The sequence below is a fragment of the Camarhynchus parvulus genome, chromosome 5 (genome assembly GCF_901933205.1).
Source record: "Camarhynchus parvulus chromosome 5, STF_HiC, whole genome shotgun sequence".
Taxonomy (NCBI): Eukaryota; Metazoa; Chordata; class Aves; order Passeriformes; family Thraupidae; genus Camarhynchus; species Camarhynchus parvulus.
The window spans coordinates 5,835,224-5,851,660 of NC_044575.1; the positions used below are offsets into that span (position 1 = coordinate 5,835,224).

At 44.3% G+C, this 16,437-nt stretch overlaps 1 protein-coding gene across 7 annotated transcripts in view; it reads right to left on the reverse strand.

Annotated features, from left to right (window-relative positions):
• The window catches only part of TEAD1 (TEA domain transcription factor 1), a 156,333-nt gene extending 141,210 nt beyond the window's left edge, over positions 1-15,123 (reverse strand). For 4 of the 7 annotated variants that reach the window (XM_030948945.1, XM_030948943.1, XM_030948944.1 and 1 more), the window contains exons 1-2: positions 14,831-15,121; positions 14,106-14,255 (exon numbers count right to left, since the gene is read on the reverse strand). The gene's annotated coding sequence lies outside the window, so the exon portion shown is untranslated. Of the gene's footprint in view, positions 1-14,105; positions 14,256-14,830 lie in introns of all 7 variants that reach the window. The other 3 variants (XM_030948940.1, XM_030948941.1, XM_030948946.1) reach the window with 3 other exon arrangements.
• Positions 15,124-16,437: the final 1,314 nt, after the last annotated feature.

The window sequence follows — 16,437 nt, forward strand, 5'->3', positions numbered from 1 at the left end:
GCTGTGGCTCAACCCCAGCTGACAAACCCAAAACACAGCCCCACACCAGCATGATAAAGAGAATTAACTCCATCCCAGCCGAGAGCAGCACGTCTGCCTTACTCTCCTCTAAGAAAATGCTGCAGCTCAGCACATTTCTTCAAAGCTCAGGAGTCTCCTTGCTCCTTCCCAAACCAAAGGGTTCACAAAATAAATGACTGTTGCATGACTACTCTCATTTCAAACTGGCATGCTAATGTAAGACCTGATGGAAGTCAGGGCAAGAAGATTTTCTCCCTGGTTTCAAGGGCTGTGTCCAGGATGAAATAACTCGTCACACCCAGAATTCCAGCAATGCCTTCCAAGTTCCCAGGCTGGAGTGACCCAGCCACAAACCTCCACACTCACACACCTGCTCCCACTCAGGGAGGGAAAGGGATGGGGCAGGCAGGGTCTCAGGCTTTGTCAAAGGTGCACATGTGCCAGGGCTGCTGTTTTTATAGCTGGCACTGTCCCTGTGCGCTTCCAAGGCGTTATCCAGATTTCCTACTGGAGTGATTGATGGGCAGCAGTGCACAGTGAGGCAAAACACCCACCCCCTAAAGTCAAACCCCAGAGAGTACCAAGAGATAACCATGGAGCAGACTGGAGGCCACTGCCAAGACCTCATGCAGTATTTTAATGGAAGTGTGATATTTACTGAATTTGCACCTCCCAAACACCTTGTTTGATTTTCCACAAGCTATGAAAAATGCTTCCTGCCATGACAAATTCCTCACCTCTCAGGCAATGCATTTCATTTCACCAAAATGCAGTTACAGTTGGCTTTACCACATCAATCCAGTTTCACATCTTTTTTGGTTAAAGATTTGTAATCTCTGTGGCCAATGACAGTAAGATTACCTAGCAAACAAAGCTCACCAACAGTGCTTTGCTTTGAAGGATCACCTACACATGGAATGGATGATATCTGCAATTCAGAGCTCTGTGAAGGCTGAGATTTTGTTGTGAGGGTTTTTTTCCCTAAAAAGTTCATTAAAATTTTTCAGTTGATATGATAGATTCTTCCATCTCTTCAATACAGCAGAGGAAATGAAGTGAAACTAGCTTCATTGTAATGGAAAAGTGATCTCATAATTTAATTCACTTTGCTCCCTAATCACAAATGCTCAGAGAGCACAAGCTAAGGAAGGAAGGTGTAAAGTGATGCTGCAACCTAGCTGCCACAATTAAAATTCTCCTTTCCTGAAGGAGTCTGGGTTGTAAACCAGATTGAAGCACACATGGTACCGAGCTTACTGAAAAGTTGTGGGCAAAGCTGTGGTTCAGAGGCAACAACCCTGCTCTGTTTGAAACTAAATCCAAAATTCCCATTGATTTTGCTGACACCTTGGCTTAGATATCCTTGAGGCCTGATCACAGAGACTATTAATGCACAGGGAGGTGCCTGCAATGACTTGTTATACAGCCTGATGTAAAAAAGAAGTTACAAAATGAATGCAAAGACAACAGACGAGCCTCCCCTCTCCCAGCCAGGAGAGCTTTTGTTGCCACCTCTTCAGCACTTTCCCTTCTGCCAGAAGTGCCCTCTGCCTGCCTGGCCCCTCCAGCTGCCCAAAGTGTCTCCTGCAGACAGCACTGCTGAGCAGGCAGAGCATGGATTAAACAGCATTACGTGCTCTTTCTGTCATTTGGTTTCCACTAATTTAGAAAATCATTTTTCTCCTTGTGGATATTTTTCAATAAGGCAAGGGAGATGTTACAGAAAAAAAAAAAAATCCCCAAGATCAGAATATATCAGAAACTTGAGAATACTTAACGTGTCATTGTGACCATGAATATGTACAGAAACACACACACAATTAAAGTCAAGTACTTCAGGGGAGGTTTAAAAAAAATAAAATATGTTCAACAGGAAGAGTCTGTTTAGTGTAGGATTTAAGCAAGGCTCTTCCATTTGCATAGATCACTTACAGCAGCAGCAATTCATTAAATTCTCCCATAAAATCATGCTATATTTTGTCTAAAGCAACAGATTCCTTGCAGATCACAGTGCCTTTCTCATGCTGCTAATAAGATAATCTGTTACATGAGGCTTACAAATCCATTTAAATTGATTTTAATTAATGAATCAATCACTAGCCACTGATGACTTGGTCTACAGACAGCAAGCAATTCAAAGCCCCAGGCTTCTAATCCAAAACTAAAATCCACATTAGAGCAACAGGACATCTCTCTGATCGATGGCAGCACAAAGATGTTCAGTTCATACACATTTAAAGTGTATGAACCTGATCAAAATGTATCTCCAGATCTTATGCATTACAATTCCCAAATTCAGGACTGTTCAACTAGAAAAGCAATATTAAATCATTTACATTTCTTTGCAAAGGGAAAAAATTAAATCAAGCACAACTATAACCTGATTCTAAACTTTAGATGCTTATTCCACTTGAAGGTTCTTCCCTTTGTTCTCCTTCCCTGTGTTAAACACCCTGTTGTTTAACATTAATTAATAGAAAATTGCACTTCTTATGATCACAAACACGAACAATTCTTTTTACATTTGCTTTGATGCTGTGAAAAGCCACTGCTGTTCTCCACTGCTCAAGTGCTTACAGTTTCCCTCAAACAGAAAACAGGAAAGAAGTGAGATTTCTGTCCCAAAATCAGCAAGCAGGAGCAGCGGGAAGAACATCCTTGTTATTGTAGTAAGTTAATTATTATAATTATTGTTATTACAAGAAGTTAATTACAGTGCAGCAAGCTAAACCCACAATGGGCTGTGTGATGCCCAGCACTGCAATCCCTGGAGCACCAGCATCTGCCTCCATGGCACAGGGGACACACCTGAGGGAGGCTTCTCCTCCCGTGAGCACCAACAGCTGGGGCTCCAGCACAGCCCTTTGGGGCCCCAGCACCCCTTGAACCAGCCCAGAGCAAGGAAGGAATGGTGCCTGCCTTCCCAGGAGCCTCCTGCAGGGGTGCAAGCATCTTCCAGAGGACGTGGCAGAGAAGGAAGGTGAGGCAGGGCAGCATGCCCCAAAGGTCTCATGTTGCTGCAGCTCCATGGTGCCAAGGCTGCTGAGCACTGCTCAGCCTCATGCCCACTGCTCTGCAGGTCTGGGCTGGGACTGCCCTCCCTGCTCAGCCTCACAGCAAACCCTGCCCTCAGAAGCAGAGCAGGAGGCACTTGGAGATCACGCTGAACTCCCTGTGGCAGAGAAGCTGCAGTCGTGGAGCAGTTACGCTGGTTTTGATTTCTTCAAATGCTCTCTGCAGCACTAGCATCCCTTTAAATATTCTGAGACAAATCCTGACCCCTCAAATTCAACCAAGCAGCTTGCTTGGATGCTCACTGTCATGCCAAAAATCCCAGTTCTGCCTGTTTGAAAGAAGAGCTCTGCATTTGTTTTCAACCAATTCTGCATATACAGTTTAACTAACCCTGTCAAAAGTAGACTTTCTTTTTTTAATGTAGTACCTACTAATCTGTTGCTCTCAATTACTCTTATTCTTCCTGGTTTGTAAAAAAACCAAATGATATTTTGGAGGGAAGAATAAAAAGAATAATTAAAGAAGGTGGGTTTGGCCTTTATGCGCTGCTAATTAATTCGAGTTAAATTAACCAAATAATAAGTTCAAGATACCAAACTATCATTCATAGTATTTAAGAAAAGCATAAAGGGTTGAACACTTTCCAGGTGCAAACACATTAAGACAAACGTTGTACCAAGCCTGAATGTGGCCCCATTAGCTCCAAAAGGTAAATAGTTCATCCCCTTGCACAGATGTCAGAGCATACAGGCACTCCAAGCTTAAAGGACAGATTCTGCAGCCAACAATGCTCCACTGACACAGAGACAATCAATGTGTCCTTGATTATGAGGAGGCAAACAGTTTTCACTAAAAAAAAAAAAAAAGAGAGACTGAGAACAAATCATGTGTTTTATTTTATAGGTTCCAAGTTGGGGTTGGGTTTTTTTCAAGCCCTTTTGGAGTGCTGAAACAGAATAAAAATAGCTTGTTGCACAAGCATAAAACAAAGTAACTGCTAAATAAACTTTTTAAATTTACTCCTATGTGCTCAGTTCCCACTCCCATTAGTCTTCAGAAGTTGGATGATTTCACAAAAATATCTTCCCGTTTTCTGGAAAACTGATTAGATGGGTTTTGTCCAAGAATTGTCCCATAACGTGTTCCCTTTATTTCACATGCTGAATATGACTGCTGGAAAATGTACTGCAGCACAGAAGGCAGTATATGCCAGTGCATCCTGACATTCAAATCAAGACCACAAATTATAAACAGTTTCAGCAAATTGACTCGAGTGCCTTTGTTCCTCAGACATACATCTTCCTATTGCTTACAAAAGCAGCATATACTAACCACGAAGGCTGCTATAGCCAGTACTGGGAAAGGAAGTTATTGAAGCCTGGATTTCCTGCTTTCAGCCCAAGCCAAGAACTGTGAGGCTTGTAGTGGTTTCAGGAACTGACTCATCTAATGATTCATGGATAAGATACTGGTTTTAATATATTTCTGATCATGAGACTCAAACTTCAAAAACAGTGATGCTTAGTTTTTATTTTAAAGTAAAAAAAAAAAAAGGTACATCAATCAAGCAAACAAATACTGTCATGGGATAAATGAGCTAATAATTATTAATGTGTTTTACAGTGAACTCTGCTTTTTAAAAATGGTATGTTAAACATCCTGGAAATCCATTTCAAGAGAATGTTGACAATTGAATTTAAAATCCACTGTCAAAAACTTGAGTGCTTTCATTGCACTCCTGACAGAGCTGAAATGCAAGTGGAGAGCAGCTGGGATATCAATGCATTTTGAGAGATACCCTCAGGTACAGGTATGACTGCTACACCCTCATCAATGATTAGAGCTAGTCTAATCAATGATTAGACCTAGAGCTGCCATTGTTAATGCACCTGGTGTCTTCAGCTGTGGACACAAAGTACCATCAGAGACTGGCAACAAACAGGCAGGGAAGTTTTGTTCCAGGAGTGACTGAAACTGCTGAGGTCAATCCTAAAGCAATGACTAACGCTGGGTTTTAAGTGCTCTCACACACCCCCCTGCATTTTGTGCTAATTCACAATTCAAGCCCAGCCGTTTTTATGCACTGAGCTCTTCCAGAGGAAAGCACGCCTTCCAGAGCATCAAAACCCTTTTTGCCCACAACACAAATCTCATCAGTATGCTGTAACTTGAACTGCCAGGCTCTTGCACCTAAAAAATAGCTGGTGATGGAAGCTGAATTCTACCGGGCTCATGTATGGAAAAGTACTGGTTTACTTTTTAATTTTTGAACTGCAAGCTGCAGCCACTCGCAGCGTGCTGGGGACGGAGGGGGATGTTGGCATTTCTGTATTTCACCCCTGTGCACAACCAGCAAAGGGGGAAAAAAAAACCAAAAAAAAAAAAAAAACCCCAAAACAAAATGCATCTTGCTCAGAGGAAAATAAAAAAGGAAAGCAAAGAAAAAAGCAGCAGTTAAAACACTTGACAAGAAAAGGCCAAAGTGCGCTCGGTGGCTGGCAGTCATTTTATGGCTATAGTCCTACAGCAGATTTACTCAGATGACGTCAGTGGCTCCAATCCAGCTTTTCTTTGGTAGCATTTACCACTTGCCTCTTGAAGCCTCCACTATGCTACAGAGCAGTAGACCATAATCAAAATTCCCTTTGTGAAATAGAGTTTACCTCAGGGCACAGAGGCATTGCAAGCTGAATTGCAGGCTCTTCACCCTGTACTGGATGCCCAGAAATAAATAACCTACAATACTGTACTCTCCTTAATATAGAAGAACCATTAAAAGCAGCCTGCTACCTAAAAAAAAAGGGTTCTTTAATTTGTTTCCAAAATCTCAGAAGCCAGAATATTAGTTAATTTTCCAAGCAACCAAGAACTATAGTAATTCTACTACCCTTCGGACTTCTTCATATTGTTTTTAGAGATTTTGGATGATAAAGTTATTTATGGGTCACTGTTTCACCAGCAAAAAATTATTACTAATGCTAGAGGCTAAAGTGAATCTGTATAGGAAGCTGCATATTTCCAACTGTCTTCCAAATGTGCCCCTTCAACTGCTTATCTCCAGCTGCTCAGTAAGCACACAGTAAATATGCCAAGAAGCAGAGCAAGAAATTACTGCGCATAAGTAACAGTCAATTTAATGAGCAAAATGCACATTATTTGGAGCTGTGCATTTCCTATCACAAAGCAGTGGCTGAAACCAACGGGACACCAGTAAAGCCAAGCTGAGGAGATACCAAATAAACTAAAACTTCACAGGCTCCAGAGTTTAATCAAAATAACCCCCACAAAGATGGGTCCTATGGTACTAAATAAACATAGATTTGTTATGTTTTAAGGGAGCCAGCAATCCAAAGACAGCCATACCCATTATGGGTGGTAACTGGATACATCAGTGAACTGACCATTGCCTCTCACAGTTAGGCACTTAGAAATAACTCCCAGGGAAGATGCACACATGCCTCAGAGAGCTGAAAGGCTCAACAGCCCTCCCTTCCCAGGCTCTTTGCTTACCTAGCCCTAATCACACCAGGATGAGAGATCACAGCTCTAACCTGCAATGGGCCAGAAGCCAAAAAACACTGCTCTCCTGTCACCAAACTGCACGAGCCACACCATGGACCTCAGCTCTAAATCTGAATTCAAAACAGATTTAAAATTTGGGGGGCAAGCCCGCAACCAGCTCGAAGTGGACAGACACACACATTTCATGTCCCTGCAGAGAAACCAGAAGCCCTCCAGCAGCCTCAGATGGCAAGCCAAGGGCAGGGAGCCTTTCTTCAGGTGCCAACATCAGCTGAGGCAGAGCAGCAAGGTGGGAGCATCACCTCTCATTTCACTGCCCACCCAGTTGGTCCCTGGGTGCTTTGTCAGCTCCTGCCTTTTTCCAGGCACTGAAGTCTGGGTGGACTTCAGTGAAATGGTAGAGTGGCCCACTCTACCATTTTTTTGCTTCAAATGGAGAAAAATTTATTTCTCTTTGCTAAAAAAAAGTGGTGTCAGCAAACAGGTTCAGAAGATGATTGTAAATTTCTTTGAGAGAGAATCTAAGTCCTTTTCTTGGTCCTTGAGGACCTGGACATGAAAGGCATGGCAAGCACAAGTGGCCCTTTCTTTTCAATATCCAGGGGCAAGGAAGGGCTGGGAGCAGCAGGAAAGGGACCCCACGTCCATGAGTCCAGCAGAGGGCACGGGGAAGGAGCGCCTGGCAAGATGGACTGCGAAAGGAATGAAACAAAAAAAATCACAAGGATCCAAGGGCAGGAGAGCTTAACCAAGAGCAAGAATGATTCCCAAGGAAAGAGGAGGGTCCAGGCAGCCAGGGACAGCTGGGGTGCCCTGCAAGGAACAGGCAGGCCCAGCCTGTGGGGCAGGAGACAGGAATGTGCTGCAAGGTCAGAGAGCAGCACAGGCACATCCAGCCCTAAGGACACCACAGAGAACTGAATGGAAGACTCTATTTATGGCTGGAAACTCCTCCTGCTACAAAATAATTACTCCCAAAGAAAGGCAGGGCTAGGGGGGGAAGATGAAGGAACTTCCAGTGGCTCTTCCAGTCTTCTTGTCTTTCAGTTGATCGTGGAAAAAGCAGGGGGAAAAAAAATCTTCAAAGATCAGTTGACAGCAGATATAGGGACATGACTGGTCTTAAAGGTTAATTTTTTTTGAAAGAATTAGGGTAAAACCAGGGATGTGGAAACTGTTTACAGAGTTTTGCTTTTTTATTTTAAGCTGTAAACCACCTTTAGGACAAGAAAAAAAGTATGCACTGATATTGGTGCTAGATTAGGTGTGAATAAAATTTCCTTTTTCCCATTAACTACTGTCCCAGATCATCATATTTTTTTCAATTGATATACACATAACAGAAGCTTTAATCCCCTAAACCTCTACGAATTTACCTTTTCTTCCAAAGTCTATTCTGACATTTTCTCCCCTCAAAACCAAAATGTCATTCCTGAATTATAATCTCCCAACAGAAAGACAACCATGTAAAAAAAAAAAATAAAAGCAAACAAACCATGCCAACTAATTCCAAAAATAAGCATTGCTGTTCACAGCACCATGAGGTGAATGAATGGTGAGAGATTCCACCAAGGGAATAATTGTGATGTCTATAATGTTAAGGAATAATTTGGCACCAAAAGTACCCAAGGCCATACTGGTTGGCGATTCAAACACGAAGCATATCAAACCACCACTGATAAGCTAAATTAACAGATAGCTTATCTGAAGCATATACTGGCCATATGGTGCCACAACTTCTGTTGCCTGTTGCTGGCATAACAATAGGCTACTGCAGTCTTAGACTGGAAGCACTATTTGACAAACTGTCAACAGCATTTTTATTTTTTTTTGTTGCAGAGCTCTAGGGCAATGGCACACTCGCCTATTTGCATTTTTTTTTAAACAGGTGAACAAAGAGTAAACCAGATGTCGACTTTAGAAATCGAGCTGTCTGGATCAGGAGATTTAACAGAGGCAGGCATACTGCTACAGCTCAAATCTAGACAATGAGCTTTTCTAAAAACACTCTGGCCTAGGGGAGTGGCTATTTAAAACACTTGGCTTCTTTTATTTCAGCACTATGGAAGTGAATTCTACTCTTAAGTGCCAGCTCAAATGAAGTCATTTTGTTTCACTGGGGCTTTCTTTGCATTTCAGAAATGTAGCATGTACTGTAGTAACGGAAAAGACCAAAAAATGGTGGGGAGTGTGCGATGAGGAAACCAGCAATTTGATCGCGTTCAAAAAAAAAAAACAAAAACTTTGAAAGGACAATTAAAGCGCAAGTTACATGAAATTTACTTTTCCTTCTCAAAAAAAAAAAAACAAACAAACAAACCAACACAACCAAAACAAAACTAACAACAAAAAATAAAACCCAAACCACTTCTGAGTGCTTTAGAAAAACCTGATATTTACAACCCCCTCAAGTTCCACAAAGACAAGCAAAACTGACCAGTAACAACCATTTGCAAGGGGACTTGAATATGTTACAGAAACACATTAATACCAAATGTATCGTGAAAGTTTTCTTCCTGCTTTATCTAAAAAAAATAAATCTTACTATTTGAGGAGAAATAATCTTTTCACAACAACACAGCGATCTACTCAATCACTACAAAAATTGATGAAATGAAAACTACTGTCAATCAATATATAGTAGGTCTGTCTATGATATTCAATTATGAAAATGTGCTTTTAGCTGTGTTCTGTAGGAGTGTGAAAGACATTATGAGAAAAATAGATAACTTTCTGTTCTAATAATCTGTTCTGCTTTGATAGGCAGTTATGGGAACATATTTATTTTCTGACTTATACCCAGCTAAGTATGTAGCATTTTTAGATTATCTTTTCAAATTGTTCTTGAACATTCTCAGTTAAAAAAAAAAAACAACTCCTTTCATGTTAAGTTGAGATTGCACTTGAACTCTTTCCAAAAGCCAGAGCTGTACTGAATTATGATAATTAGAAAGCTGTGCGCATAAAAGGCAGCACAGTTGATGCATTTAAAAAAGTTCATGCCAGAGAATATAAGTTCAATATGTTCTCACATAATTAACATTTCCCATCATTAGCAGCAGTTTTCAGTTCATGTATCTGTAAAAACAACAGCACTCGTCATTGTTTTAGATTCCCAGTCAATAGCATTTTAATAGTTTTACACATAATCCCAAACTTTCGTCCCTTCCCCCTCCCCACACATGGAGATTTCACATTCTACCTCCTGACCTGCTAGCAAATACACTTGGATTCTGTGCTCGTGTGCTCCTGCAGCCACCCAGACGGGCTCTGACCCCCGGGTTTAGGGAAAGCCTAAGGAGAGCTGGAAACCCAAGCAGGCGGCTGCCAAGGTCCGGCAGGACGCAGGGGCAATAATCACGCTGCTCCAGTAAACAATGAGCAGAAGACAAAGAACAAAAAGTTGTAGGTGATACCTCGGACTGGACAGGAGCCAAACTAAAACAAGCTGCCTCTGACAAGCCAGGCACAGGCTGGAGGGACCAGGAAATGGGGTCAGAGCCCTGCGCCAACCGGGCAAGCAACAGCAAACCCTTCCCATACTCACGGATTTCCATCGCGTCCCGGACCCGTGCACCAAAATGCACCCCAGCAGCGAGGGCATGTGGCTGTGGTGGGTTAGTCTTTGACAACTTCCTGGGTAGAATAACTCCAGTTAGTTGTTAGGAGCCAGGTTTTGACTTTCAATTCCTGTATTTTGAAATTAATGTAATTCTGGTTGACTATTAATAACCTGATCCAGTATAAAAGTTGCTGAATCTGCATCAGCACAGACAGAAATTTTGGCTTTTCAAATGACAAGATGAAACTCACAGTGAGTGCAGTGGGATCACAAAAACGAGAGGTTTGTTGTATTAAATCAGAAAACACTTAGCTGAATTTTATGTGACAGATCTGAGGAGCAAATTTGAAGTTGCTGCCTCAAAGGGCTTAAGTCTGCAACTTTTCACTCTCTTCTGTTTTGGAAATGAGCAATCATTAAAACCAAACACAAAATTATTCCAGGAAATATTATTCCATCCTTGTTCCACGTGCAAAAGTCAAAAGGAGTTTTGTCCAAGAACAGAGACCAAGATATGGTCATAAAGTGGGAATTTAATGCAGAGGTTTTTTTCCTACAACTGTGTCTTCAGCACAGCTTAGAGTCAGTTGGCTTTACAATTAATAATGCCATTCATCTGCTCATACATCACAGGATGCAATCTAAATTGTACAGCTCTTGCACAAACTGCCACAAAACCTGTAACAGCCCTTGCTTGCAGGGAGATGATTTACCTCCTGAAAGTTCTAAAATTTTCTTGAGATTCAAATAATTCTTTAACAGAAAAGGACTGCAGTTTAGGAATATAAAACATTCCTGCTCGCGGCAAACATTAATGGCAGAGCGCAACACGGCGGCACAACAGAAATTAAATCTCAGGTCCCAGAAAAAAGGATTATTTCTCTCATGAAAAGGTAGGGCCCTCTGATGAGCTGGGGACTTCAAAATCATTTTTAAAGGGCCAATTTGCACCCTCATTACAGCCAATGTAATCCAGCAACAGGCTGTATGAAGTTGATGGAATTAACCTGAATTTAGACCAGATTTCTAAGAAGTCAGCCCTCGCCTCATATTTGCACATGCTATGAATAAGAGCCCGAATGGAATGAATGATCAGCTGTTAATAGAAATTTGCCTTCCAGTCTTAGGCAGATTACAAGTTAAGCAGAACATAAGCCCCGAGCAGAAATTTGAAAAAGTATGTGTGTCAAATCAATATTCTTTTAAATCAAAGATGTCCTTCTTTAGACATCAAACATCACACCAACCATGGACATAAAGCATATGCTGTAAATATCTTAGTATTTGATCCAGCAAATGTTTATTCCTATGAGTCATCCTGGTCACTTTAACCTGAGCAAGGACTGGATCCAGCCAATACTTTCTTTTTAAATAAATGGAATCACTACAGAAAGACAGTTTTTGAATCATCTCCAGAGGGCTATAGGGTTAATATTAATGACATGAAGAAATACCAGCTAGAATGAGTGATGAGCATATATATATTTATATGGTGTGTACCCAGTAAGAAACCAGGTGCTCATAACAGGTTTGAATGGAACCTTCTCCCAAACACACACACCCAGAACTGTACAGTAAATCTTCATGTTTTGGGAACAATCTTAGGCACCTCCTAATAAAATGAGATTACTTCTGGTGAAATTCTTCCAGCAATGTAACCATCCTACTTTACAGACTGAAAACTGACAGCTGTATCATAATACACAACTGCATGTTTTTACCTTTCACTTTTTTTTAAAGAAAGTTGCCAGTATTTCTCTATAGCTCTGAAGTTTTTACTCCTGTATTGCCTGTACTGTACCTTGAAAGTTTGCTTACACCATTATCACAAAGGCAGCTTAAACAGAAAGAAGGAAGAAATGGATTTTTTCCCTCAGCATGTGACTCAACTGAACTTAACTTTTTCAGGCATGGAGGACAAACAAAGCCCAGAAACCACTTTAACAATATCCAAAACCACTACAGCATCCAGCAGCAGCAACAACAACAAAAACCCAGTGGTTCCAAGTGACACCAAACACACTACACACATGCTATCATTGCCCAGCTGGACACTCACGGCCGGGGCTACTTCATAATGAAGTTTCTGCTGTTCTTTTCTGGCTGTTTAATTAAAACTCCTTTAAGTGCATTATCTTTACTGAGTCTCCTGTCAAATCAACATTTTTCCTTGGCTTCAGTGCTCCTGTACACCCCGCTCAGCACAGAGTAAGAAACTGTGGAGAATATAAAACCACCATTTGAACCTCAAGAGCTGTTGTTCCACTCTCCTGGCTGAAAAGGCCAATAATATTTACTTCACCAAAGTGGTGTAAGCTGGATGGATGCTCAAAATACATTGAATGTGTTTAGCAATAAAGTACTTCCCAAAGGTATTTCTAGATTGCTAAGAAGAAAAATGGAAAGAAATCCTTCGCATCCAAAATTTCTGCTTGGTCAGCTGATAAAACCCTGGAGCAAACAAAATGCAGAATTATCCCTACTGGTATAGGAAACTCTTTATGATCTAATTAAACACCAGTGCAGTGTGAAAAGACATGTTTTCCCACAAAGGTGAAAAAAGAAATGCACCTTTAAAATGTTTACCCTTTGTGAAAATAATTTCAAAATGCGGATTTTAAAAACTTGCAACTTCAGAACGTGACCCAAATATAAAATTTTCAGTTTTGTGTTTCAAGAACATCTGCTGTATTAATTCCTGTATTTCTATTCCCAAATAAAGTGCGTGTGTATACGTGTGTATATAAAAATACATATGTTCCCATACAAACAAACATGCAAGCTTTCCTCCCACCCCCAGAAGTAATTTAATATCCAGATCTGTGTCATTTTTAACAGCACCATCTTACCATCAGTACAATCTAATATTCTGTAATGGTATTCCCCAACTATTTATAGAGGTAGAATACATCATACATTACAGACACACATTCCCAATCTAGGGTTGTAAGAAGAGCCCTACATAATTTTAAATTAAGTCCTAATGTAATTATAATCATTTTTGTTTTCATATTCAATTGCAGGTAGCACGTAGTTATTTACATGAATTTTCCTGTTAGAGGCATTCCCACAGAGATTTCCATATTAGATGTGCTGCAGAATAACTGAGCATGCAGCCAGGCATGCTATCCACACACAGCTCCCAACTCAGCCCTTACCCAGCTCTGTAAAACCGCTAACCTGCAAGATTGCATTTCCAAACTTTATCAGCACGAAGAGAGAGCAAATATGCTCCTGCTAATACAGGAATACAGCTGCATATGTACTTTTTCTCCCTGAGGCTCTGCCATTTCGGCTTATATTTCTTACACACGCTATTTTAAGTCAGAAAACACCCGTACAATCTGATGTTTCTTGCCCTTTCTTGCCTAGAAAGGAGCAGTTAAAAAAAATCCTGGGAGCCATTTACATTCAGAGAGCGCAGGGCAGAACTGCTCCCTAACTTTCCAGCACTTCTGGAGGTCACTTTTCATTTCTTCGTATCAAAGGCAGGCACTTGTTTCTAATAAGTTAACAACTCTCCTGAGAAACGTGGGTGGCTGGTATTTCATTGTTTCATAAATATTTTTACACTGGTAACACCGTTCAACTTAAAACAGATTTCAATAGGAGAAAAATCACGACTAGGACCGTGCTCGACAGAGGCAGGAGCGCAAACTTTTTTCCTTGGTGAAAACAGAGATATTTCCCCCCTCCTCTCGCTTTGTTTCGCCTCGCCGGTTTTGTTTGGTTGTGTGGAGGGGGCCGCTTTGTTTTAATTTGGGTACAAAAGGCGCACTGTATAAGTTTTCCCTCCCCCTTGGAAGTGTACTTCCTTTGAAAGCGCTCCTCTGCGAACAAAGGCTGCCACCGGCCCTCCGCACCAGCGCCGGGGACAGCTGGGCGATGGAGCTCTTCAAAACCTCGCCGAGAAATTAAAAAAAAAAAAAAAAAAACCCCAAAAAAAAAAAAAAAAAAAAAACACCAAAAACCTTGCGGTTCCTACCGAAAGGAAGTTTTCCAGGGACAATCTCCTCGGTGTTGCTGTAACTGCGACTTTGTCTTTTTTGGATACAATGTTTCTGCTGACTCCCGAAAATTTTCCACTTGAATGTGCAATTAACCAGCAGCGGCGGCGGCAGCAGCAGCAGCAGCTCTGGAGAAGGAGAAGCAGCAGCGAAAAAGGACATTCCTTCTTTCATCTTTTAGAGGCAAACAAGCGAGGGGAGGGAGGCAGAGCTGGGAGCTCCGCGCCAGGCCGGGCCGCCGGGGATGGCTGCTGAGCGCTGCGAGCCTCCGCGCCCGGCCCGGGGCTGCTCCCGGCTTGCGTGCTTCCCCGCGGGGGGTGGTAAAAAAAAAACACAACAAAATATGTGAAAAATGCCAAGGATCGGTGCGCGCGTGTGCGAGGGGGAGAGCCTGTGTGTGTGTGTGTGTGTGTGTGTGTGTGGAGAGAGAGAGAGTGAGAGAGTGAGTGAGTGAGTGCGAGCGGCGTGTGAGCGCGCCCGGTGCCGGGCGGTGACTCAGGCCACTGAGTGTGAGCGGGGGAGCGCAGCAGCGCCTGTTGCAGCTCCGGCCGCGGCCCCGCAGCGCCACAACTCCGCGCCGAGCAACTTCTGCCCCCGCCGCGGCCCCCGGCCCGCCTGCCCCGGCACCTGCGGGGGGCGCCGGGCTCCCCGGCCGGGACGGGCCCCCCCCCCCGCCGCACAAAGCGCCCGCGGCCCCGCTTACCTCCGCGCCGCGGCCCCTGCGCGCACCGCCAGCGCGCCGCGCTCCGACGGCAAAACTTCGCCCGCCGCCCCCGGGCCGCCCCCGGCTATTTATGGCCCCGCGCCTATTTTTAATCCGCCGCCCGGCTATTTATACCGCGGCCGTAGGTTGCCGCGGGCCGGCGGACGGAGCCCTCGGAGGATGAGTTGCTGCCCGGCCGGCGGCGGGGCGGGCCGGGCTCCCGGCCGGGCTGCGCGGCGCCAGCGATGCGAGGAATGCGCGGAATGAGGGGAGGAATGAAATGAACGCGGGAGCGGGGCGGCCGCGGGGCGGAGCGCGGCCCGCCGCCCCCCTGCGGCCGCGGGCGGGCGGGCGGGGCCGCGGGCGGGGCCTCCGCGCCGCGCTGACCTCATAGGGGAGCCCGCGTGAGGGGCCCGGCCGGGGCACCGCGGCACCTCCGCGGCTCCGGCTCGGGGGCACCGCCGGGCCGTGCCCGCCCGCGCTGGAGCGCCGGAGCGCCGGCAGGGTCCGCAACGCGGCGGGCCGGGCTGCGAAACGGAGTTCCGAAGGATGCGCGGGATGCGGCTGTGCCGCGGGTCCGGCCGGGGAACTCGCGGGGAGGCTCCCCGGGGATGCTCGGTGTACACACGCTCGCATCCAACCCCCGCGTACCCTGCAAAGCCCTGTGCAAAGCCTAAGGAACGCGGGTCTGTGTCCAAAAGGCCCAGCAGAGCCCCACAGCATGGGATGAGAAGACATCACACCCCAAATTGACATGGGCATAGCACGGCCCAGGGGTCCAGTCTTCACCCTCCATCCACATCCTGACCTTTCTCACAAAAGCGTCCCCAGATCCAGATTTCACAATGCCAGTTTTGCACCGCCCCAAATGAGTGAGCCTGAGTGCCACTGGACTATCTGTACCCTTCTTGTCTTGTGCAACCCATCCCCCAGAAACGCTCCCCAAGCAGCATCACAGGCACGTCTCCTTCACTTAACAATCCGCTACCTTATGGAAATAATTGCAGGGAAGGCACAGCTGTTGTGCTTGTGACAATTCATATTTGCATAAGCAAAAGGGATAACTGGACACCTTGGTGTTTGTGAAATAAATTGCCTGCTTTGATGTGCAAACACACATTTCTACCCACCTTTGAAAGTTTGCCCAGCAGGGCTACTGCGTTGGGAGCGATCACAAAAATCACGTTCCAGCCTCAGAGGAGCAATGTGTCGGCATCACCAGGCAGCATTTACACGTTCACACCGCACCTAAGTCCATGACATGCTGGTGGAATCCTCAATAAATGCCCTGCATGTTAATTTTTTGCAGCTTTGAGAAGGGATGCCCAGCGTGTCGTTCTGGGAATGCCAGGAACGTGCTTGTCCCGCTGCTTTCCCAGTCCCAAACCCCGTGAGACAGCCATGCTGTTAACAGACATCCTTGCAGCCTGTGGCTGACCCCAGAGCCCCTTGAAAAGGAGCCACTTGAAGCTCACATTGCAGTTTACAGGGAGGCTGCAGCTGTTTTGTACCTTTGTAGAGCAGGCACAGAGTGTGTGTGATGGGCAGAAGGTGCAGGGTTCCTGCTGGTCACACACATGACACTGACTGAAACCTGCTAAAACAGC